The sequence below is a fragment of the Suricata suricatta genome, chromosome 8 (genome assembly GCF_006229205.1).
Source record: "Suricata suricatta isolate VVHF042 chromosome 8, meerkat_22Aug2017_6uvM2_HiC, whole genome shotgun sequence".
In the NCBI taxonomy this organism is placed as follows: domain Eukaryota; kingdom Metazoa; phylum Chordata; class Mammalia; order Carnivora; family Herpestidae; genus Suricata; species Suricata suricatta.
This window is the reverse complement of record NC_043707.1, coordinates 90,397,482-90,406,754: the sequence shown is the minus strand read 5'-3', so window position 1 is coordinate 90,406,754 and position 9,273 is coordinate 90,397,482. Positions and strand designations below refer to the sequence as shown.

General features: G+C 39.0%; 1 pseudogene; it reads right to left on the bottom strand.

Moving 5' to 3' along the window:
- Positions 1–6,725: 6,725 nt before the first annotated feature.
- LOC115300118 lies at positions 6,726–7,220 on the bottom strand (annotated as a pseudogene).
- Positions 7,221–9,273: the final 2,053 nt, after the last annotated feature.

Sequence of the window (9,273 nt, the reverse complement as noted above, 5' to 3'; positions counted from 1 at the left end):
AGGTTTCTCCTGTTAGATCTATGAGTGCAAACATATGGTATTTGTCCTTCTCTACCTGACTTATTTCGCTTAGCATGACACCCTCGAGGTCCATCCACTTTCCTACAAGTGGCCATATTTCATTCTTTCTCATTGCCATGTAATACTCCATTATATATATATATATATATATATATATACCACATCTTCTTGATCCACTCATCAGGTGATGGGCATTTAGGCTCTTTCCATGATTTGGCTATTGTAGAAAGTGCATGTATGAACATTGGGGTGCATGTGCTCCTATGCATCAGCATTTTTATATCATTTGGGTAAATCTCTAGCAATACTATTGCTGGGTCATAGGGGAGTTCTGTTGATAGTTTTTTAAGGAACCTCCATACAGTTTTCCAGAGCGGCTGCACCAGTTTACATTCCCACCAACAGTGTAGGAGGGTACCTGTCTCTCCACACCCTCGCCAGCATCTATAGTCTCTTGATTTGTTCATTTTAGCCACGCTGACTGGTGTGAGGTGGTATCTCAGTGTGGTTTTGATTTGTATTTCCCTGATGATGGGTGATGCTGAGCATCGTTTCATGTGCCTGTTGGCCATCTGGATGTCCTCTTTGGAGAAGTGTCTGTTCAGATCTTCTGCCCATGTCTTCACTGGATTATTCATTTTTTGGGTATGGAGTTTAGTGAGTTCCTTGTAGATTTTGGATACTAGCCCTTTATCTGATAGAAGCAAGAACATTTAAGTAGCATATAAAAATTGACACAGCTATTTATCAATTGAGAGGCAGATACAACCACAAACAGGTTTCAAAAAGACACCTCAGTGCTTATTTTCATTAACCAGGATGAGTACACTTACAAAGGATTTAGAGGACACTGTAAATCACATTTTTCAGGACCTTGACTTCCCATGCTGAAGTAAACCAGGTTTCAGAGCCACCCTCAGAGACCACTGTTGTCTGCCCAAGCCTCTCTGTGCCTGTGCTGTAGAATCACTTTATCCTCCACACCGGCACTGATCCAGCCTGGACTGTGCTCGGTCCAGGCTGCTCTGTTACAGCTCTTCTCACCTGCACTCTGTGGACATATAGACACATTCTCACTTCTGAGTCAAGACTCCTTGGCAGTTTTTCCCAACAGGGTTTGGTTCTTCTTCCTATCTGCCTAGCCAAAGCTTACTCATCTCTCATGTCAAATTCATACCAATTCAATTCTAAACTCCAAAAGGGTAGAGGTCATGTCTGTTTTATTTCCAATCATTTACCCAGTAACTGGAACATAATAAATTCTCAAAAAGTATTTGTTGAATGAATAGCAAATCAATGAGTGTGTTTTAAACATGGCCTACATGGTGCCTGGATGGCTTAGTTGGTTAAGCATCTGTCTTCGGCTCAGGTGATAACCTCAATGTCTGTGAGTTCAAGCCCCACATCGGGCTCTGTGCTAACAGCTCAGAGCCTGGAACCTGCTGTGTCTCCCTCACTCTCTGCCCCTCCCCCACTCATGCTCTGTCTCTCAAAAATGAATAAATGTTAAAAAAAAATTAAACACAGCCTACAGAATCAGAAAACTCTTGGGGGTACTAACCAAAAGATCAGGTTTAACCCTACTCAAAGTGTCCAGTCCTGCAGGAGGTAGCTCTAATTATGTAACTCTTCATTACCTTTGTATGTATTAAGCTCCATCTCAGTACCAGTGCTCCACTAAGTTTTACATGGGATAAAAGGTTAAATCAGCTTTGAACCCTATTCTCCAAAAACCTATAGGTTAGTAGAGGAAGTTTGATATACACATCAATAATGGAACACAAAATTGAAAGTGACAAAGGTCAAGAGAGAAAAACTATGATAGATGAGAAGAGAAGAAGAAGATTAATTATGTAAGAGGATGTTAAAATGAGACTTGCTGTCTCACTTTGAGAAGAATCCAATAGGAGCCAAGTACCCGACTGTGTCTCCACTGCCCTAGCGCAAGATTCTAAGAGATCCAACTAGAGAGCATATAAGAGACATGTCCCAAAGACCAGCCTAGAGGGGATTTCTTTGGAGAGAATTGAGAATTATCAGTGTGCTATGAATTGCCCGCCCACTGACTCTGTAGATAGAAGAAAAGGAGTTGCTTTCCTGCACCTCAGGCCAAGTGAGGGAGCTCTCAGTGCACCCTGGAAGTTTGGGGAACATGAAGACCTGCACATTAACCCAATCCAATCATCTAAAGGTGAGCAACTAGCCCGCAGCAGAGTACAGAATGAGGAATGTATTGGCAGCAAGCTGCAGTCCCACGAACAGCAGGGCAAATACTTATGTTTTCCAGGAAGGAAAGATGTAGATCTCATGAGAAGTTGCTCATCTGAAATCTTCTCAGAATGAGTCTTGCTCAAGGAGACTACCCAGCAAGAAGAAAGACACAACAGAGAGAATCTGTGTAGGGCATGTTTGGAAGCCCAGGTCAGGGAGTAGCTCACAGAGCAGCTGCCAGAGGACAAGCATCGTGTACATGGGAGCAGGGCGGGGCTGGGGGGGAGGTGGACTGCCATCTGAGGTCTCGGTGGCATGCTCTCCAGAAAACCCACAAAAGCAATTCGTGAGAGCCAGCATCTGGGGGAGCAAAGTGCACTGCAGCTGCTCTAGCCATATAAAGTCCTGCCATTTCCCCTAATCCCCTGTGCCTTGGCCTGAATCTAAGGGCTTAGACAAGCCAGCAGCCAGTGAGCAGAAGGGGTAGCTGGGAACTGATGAAGAAGCCGACCAGGACCATTGCCGCCTCTGTGGGTTTCCCCGCCTAGGTCAGGCCCCCGCTGGGAGAAAAGAGAAGCTTTCTATTGGACAGGAGTTTGAAGTTGTGATGGTTACCCTGGACCAGGCTTAAGTTATGTGATTGTTAGGCTAGAGTGGACTTCTTAATGCCAGAACAAAGGGACTATTTATTATCTAAGCATGACTGGAAAAGCCATGGGACCTGCACAACATTTTATCCAAGAAGGGTTTAAACTAAGGAATAGGAGGAGAGAAGAAAAATTGTTGCTGTCTGATTACGTCTATCTAGTTCATTCATTCAATAAAACCAGTTATAATTCTGGCTGAGGACATCTGTGAAGGGAAGGAAAGAGAAGGGAAGGGAAAGATTATTTTTTGATTTTATGTTAAATGTAATATACATACAGAAAGTGCATTTATCAGAAGGATGCAGCTTGACAAATTTTCACAAATTGAACCCATCCATGTAACCAGCATACAGATCAAACTATAACCACCCGCACCTCCCCCTGAAAATCCCTTTGGGCTCCCTCTCAGTCACTGCTTCCCCCTCAGGTAACTACTATCATGACTTATAATAGCATAGATGAATTTTGCATTTTGTATTTTGTATAAATAGAATCCTACACTACATATTCTTTTGTGTCTTTTGTTGCTCAACATTTTCTTTATGAGGTTCATTCATGTTGTCATAGATCTTTTCTTTTTTTTTAATTTGAGAGAGAGAGAGGTCATGCAAGTATGGGAGAGGGGAAAAGGAAGAGGGGGAGAGAGAGAGAGAAAGGAAGGGAGGAAGAGAGAGAGAGAAGAGGGAGAGAGAGAGAGAGAGAGAGAGAGAGAGAGAGAGAGAGAGTCTTAAGCAGGCTCCACGCTCAGCACAAACCCTGACACAGGGCTCGATCCCACCTCCTGGGATCATGAGCTGTGTCAAAATCAAAAGTCAGACGCTCAACTGACTGAGCCACCCAGGCACCCCTAGATCTTTTGTTTTCATTCTATTTAGTATCCCTTTGTATAACTACACTATACTTTATCCATGCTTTGGCAGATGGCCGTATGTATAGTACTTTTATTAATGCTCTAGTATATGTCTTTATTTCTGAATATATCTGCAGAAGTGGGAATTGCTGGTTTATAAATGATGCACACATTCAACTTGAGTCGACATTGCAGAAATGGTTGGATCACTTTTCACTCCCACCGGCAGTGTCGGGGAGTTCTGCTGCCACACCACCTCACCTGCACTTGATGTTTTCCTACTTTCATATTTTATTCATTCAGATGGGAGCACTGGTATCTCATAGTGGGTTTAATTTGCTTTCTCTTGAAGACCAATAAAGTGGAGCATTATTTTTCATGTTTATTGGCCATTTCTCTACCTTTCTTTGTGAGCTAATCAAGTTATTTTCCCCTTTTTCATAAATAGATTATCTCTCCTTTTCTTATTATTTTGTAGGAGTTCATTATGTATGTTTGATATGAAGTCTTTGTCAGATGTAGGTATTGTGAATATCTTCTCTCAATCTGGGTTTCCTTCTTACTGTCTGACTGTATTTTGATGAACGGGTATTATTAATTGTAACATAGTCCAATGTATAATGTTGAGTAGAGATTCAAATAAAGATTTTTTTTTCTCATGGATACATCTAATTCATCAATACTATTTATGGCAATAACTATGAAAATAGAATAACTTTGTTCTATTCTATTGGTCATGTATCTATCTTTGCACCATTATCATCTAGTTTTAATTATTACTATGGTTTTCTAATAGATAGTGATCAGTAGTCATGGAATTATTTTTCAAGGATTCCTTAAAAATCCTGAACTCTTTGTGTTTCCACATAAAATTTAAATCATCTTCATAACTTTATGTCAATTACACCTCAATAAACCTGAAATTAAAACAAATAAGCAAAATCAGCTCAGAATTTCTACAAAAAAAAATACCTGGCTGGAATTTTGATTGAATGAGTTTTGAATTTATATATTAACTTTTTGGGAAAATTTACATCTTTAAAATATTTAATTTTATAATGTATAACCATGATATATCTCTTTATTTAGTTCTTTAGTTTCAGTAATGCTTTCTAGCTTTTGGTATAGAGTTCTTGCATAATTTTCACTATATTATATTCTTATGTAGTTTGTGTTTTTATGCTATTTTAAATGGTATTATTTTTTAACTTTCATTTTCTCTTTTGGTATATAAAAATATAATTTATTGTATATTGCCTTTGTGAAGAATAATTTTTGAAGAACTTTTATGTGCTAAGTCCTCAAGATGATATTTTCATTTATATTATCTCTTCTAATCTTTACCACAATCTTGCAGGTATATTTCATCATCATTTGTTAGAGAACACTGAGGTTCAAAATATGTAAGAAATGTTCCCAATGTCATGCAAAAAGTATTTGAATTGATTTTGGAGACTAGATTGATTTTCATATTTCAAGACAAGTAATGGAAAAGGCCATTCAGGCAAAGAAACTGTCATTAACAAGGCAAAATAGTCATGGAAGGGAAGGGAAGAGAAGGCAAGAAGAGATGTTCCTTCTGATTAGCATCTTCATGTTATGATAATTTGAATAATAGAGTCAAAAATGTAAATTGAGAGGCACCTGGTGGCTCAATCAGTTAAGCTTCCAATGTCAGCTCAGGTCATGAGCTAACAGTTCGTGGGTTCAAGCTCCTTGTTGTCCTCTGTGCTGACAGCTTAAAGACTGGAGCCTGGTTTAGATTCTGTGTCTCCCTCTCTTTCTGCCCCTCTCCTGTTTGTGCTCTCTCTCTCTCTCTCTCTCAAAAATAAACATTAAAACAATTCTTTAAAAAAGGTAAATCAAGGACCAGACTGTAGAGTTTCCTAAGTAAATATGAGAATTTTTCCCCTTTGCTCTTCAGCCTCCAGCCATGTGGGATTCGGCAAATCTGGAACAGAAAATTGGCAGTGGTATTGAGAATCCTCAAGTCTACAATTTTATCTCTCTTGCCATGTGGAAGCCCCAAAACCTCAGCTGTTCCTCTGACCCCAGCAGCCACTTCATCCTGGACAGAGTCTGGCTTGTCACCCTCTTGCTTGCCAAAAATTTGGCCAAAACTCTTAAAGAGAAAGCATCTGCAGACCCTCCCCTCAGATCTCATAGTTTTCTGTCTTTGGAATCTTAATCCGTCTAGTCTTCATTGCTCCTATAGTTCTCTGAAGCTTGACATTGATGGCTTTTGTATTTTAGCTGGCTTTTCTAGTTGTCCTTGACAGGAGATTGGACCCACCTCGTATTTCTCCATTCTAACCAGGAGTGGAAGTCAAACTTTGCTTTTATATTTCTATTGAGAGAGTGTTTTCAATGATTACTCTTATAGAGAAATAATTTATATGCAGTAAATACGAAGACCTTAAGTGTAGAGTTAGATAAGTTGTTTTGTTGTTGTTTTGCTTCCAACTGTATTTGTCTCTTTTTATTCTCTTGGTAATCTCTAACAGAATTAACTACTTCCACTTGTAGGTGATGAAGTGTGTAGGAAATCCACTTCAAATGTTGGCACAGCTATGAGCATGGTCTTTCCCTTTATTTGAATTCAGAATTAAGATTTTTGGTTCTTGTGTTTTAGGTTCCAGTCCCAGAAGTAGCTTTCACTGTGGAAGGAATCTGCACACAGGGTTATGCTTTCTAGCAGAAGTCTACAATCAGGCTCTAGCTTCTCCAGGCCACAATACAGGACGGACTAAAATACGTATTAAACTAAGAGGCATTCTCTCAAATGAGTTTAAATGTGTTTTATTTTTAGACAATGTACATGACATATTTGTTTCTTAAAAGCAATGCCTCTGCTCCACGTAAATCAAGGTCAAAAATAACTGAAGAGTTCAAGATGACATCTGTCCCATTTGTCTAAGTTGTGAGGTGTTGTGAGGATGAAGAACAGCAGCCAGTTATGACAACAGGTGATACATCCAAAGTCAGAGCCAAATTTGTTAACAGTTTTCCATTTGTGAACCGTCCGTAATGAAAATCATCTCTAGGGTCACACAAGCCTCATGGAAGTCCAGCCTAGCAGCTGTGCCATCTGGGTTCATGTTTTGACTCGTAGTTTTTGAAATTAACAGAGATGTGCTTAATTTGTTCACAGCCCCTGTCATAAAAGGTCTTACTCTTTCTGGCCTCTGTTCTTTAAGTCTGACCTTGATTGATTTCATGTAGTCTTCGATGTGCTTCTTGTAGGCTTCTTTTGTGAAGCTGGTTTCCTGCCAGTAATGGTTCGTGACGATGGCAACACCGTAATTACTATGTTTTCAGTACTGGGTTTTTAGCGCAGCCATTTCCACCAATGAGCAAGTCATCAGTGTTCCCCTGTGTCCTGCTGACCCTTTTCCCCTCCGCCTCTAGGCACAGCCCGTGGCCCACATCTGGATCTTACGGATATTGTAGAATATGTCATCATGGCTGATGAGGTCTGGTTACATGATCATGGCCGTGACTAGAGAGAGATGGGGATTCTAGCTTAGCAGGAGCTGGGAGCTCTGAGTGAGCGTGGTGCTGCCAGAGCGGCTGTGGGGGGAAGAGGGAGCAGGCAGAAAAGAGAGTTAGATAAATTTTGATAAATGTTTACATCCACATAACCAACACCCTAATCATGATATAGACTATTTCCATTGTGTCTGAACATTCTTCATGACTCTTTCTCTGTAAACCTACATAAGGAACAATTGTTCAAAATTTCTATCATGATAGCTTAGTTTTGCTTTTCTTGGCTTTCAGATAAATGGAATTAGACAATATGTTCACTATTGTGTCTGGCCTCATTTAGTCAGCATAATGGTTTTGAGGTTCATCCATATTGTTGCATTTATGAGTAGTTCATTTCTATTTCTGAGTAGAGTTCAATATTGTGACTGTACCTGTTCATATTGTCTATCTAGTCTCTCATTCATGGACATTCTATATATATCAGTTTGTGATTACTATAACTAGAGATGCTATGAACATCCACGTACAAGTTTTCTTGCAGACATATAGTCTCATTTCTCTTAGATATACCTACGAGCAGAATTGCTGAGTCATATAGTGAGTGTATGTTTAACCTAATAAAAAATATATGGAATATACAGACATTCCAGTTGCTTTATAACTATATACATTTCTGGGGCACCTGGGTGGCTCAGTTGGTTAAGCATCTGACTCTTGATTTTGGCTCAGGTCATGATCTCACAGTTCCTGAATTTGAGCCCCATGTGGGGCTCTGTGCTGACAGTGTGGAGCCTGCCTGGGATTCTCTCTGTCTCCCTCTCCAACTTGTCCATCTGTTCTCTAAATAAATAAATAAAGAAGTAAATAAAGAAACTTAAAAAATATATATTATATACATTTCCTAGGGTGGCCACAACAAAGTATCACAAACCGGAAGGCTTAAAACAACTGAATCTATTGTCTCACAGTTCTAGAGGCTAGATGTACAAAATCAAGATATTAGAAAGGCTGTGCTCCCTCTAAAGGCTGAAGAGAGGATCTTTTTTTCTCTTCCGGCTACTGGTAGCCCCAGATGTTCCTTGGCCTCTAGCACTCTAATCTCTGCCTCCATCTTTACATGACTCTGTCTTTGTATCTGTCTTCAATGGCCATCTTCTTGTAAGGACAGCAGTCCTACTGGACTAGGGGTCCATATTGTGATTTACCACATTACCTAATTACATCTGCAATTATCCTGTTTTCAAATAAGGTCACATTCTGAGGTACAGGAGGTTAGGACTTCAACATATCTTTTTTGGTGGGACACAGTCCAACCCATAACAGTATCCTTCCCAACATCTAGTGCTTTCAATCTTCTAATCTTTTACATTTTAGTGACTATGAGGTAGTATTTAATTGTGACTATATTTAGCATTTATCTAATGACTAATGATATTGAGGATCTTTTAATTTACTTATTGGTCATCTATATATATCCTCTTCTATGAACTGACTTCGCAGGTTTTTAACCTATTTAAATTTTTTGTGTTTTCAGTAGTGATGTGCTGGCAATGTATTGTGAATGTTGTCTTTCTTTCTATAGCTTACATTTTCACTTTTTAAATTTTTCTTAATGTCATGGCTAAGAAATTTTGGCCATGCAAATTGTGTATAGATATTTTCCTAAGTTTCCTTCTGTGAGCTTTATAGTTTTAACATTTACATTTAAATCTACAATACATTTAAATAGTGAGAACATATAGGCTTGTCCAATCTCAGAAGTAAAGGATTCAGTCTTTCATTAAGGATGAATGTTAGGCATAGATTTTCAGAGGTGTTCTTATTTGATTGAGGAAGTTCCCTTCTAGTCCCACTGTGCTGAAGCTCTTCTCAAGAAAAGATGGTGAATTTTTTTTTCAAATGCTTTTTCTACAACTATCAAAATGACTATATTATTTTTCTCTTTTATTTAAGTAATGTAGTGTATCACATTATTTTTTTTAGTTTTTAAAAAATTTTTATTTATTTTTGAGAGAGAAAGAGAGACAGAGCATGAGTAGGGAAGCAGCAGAGAGA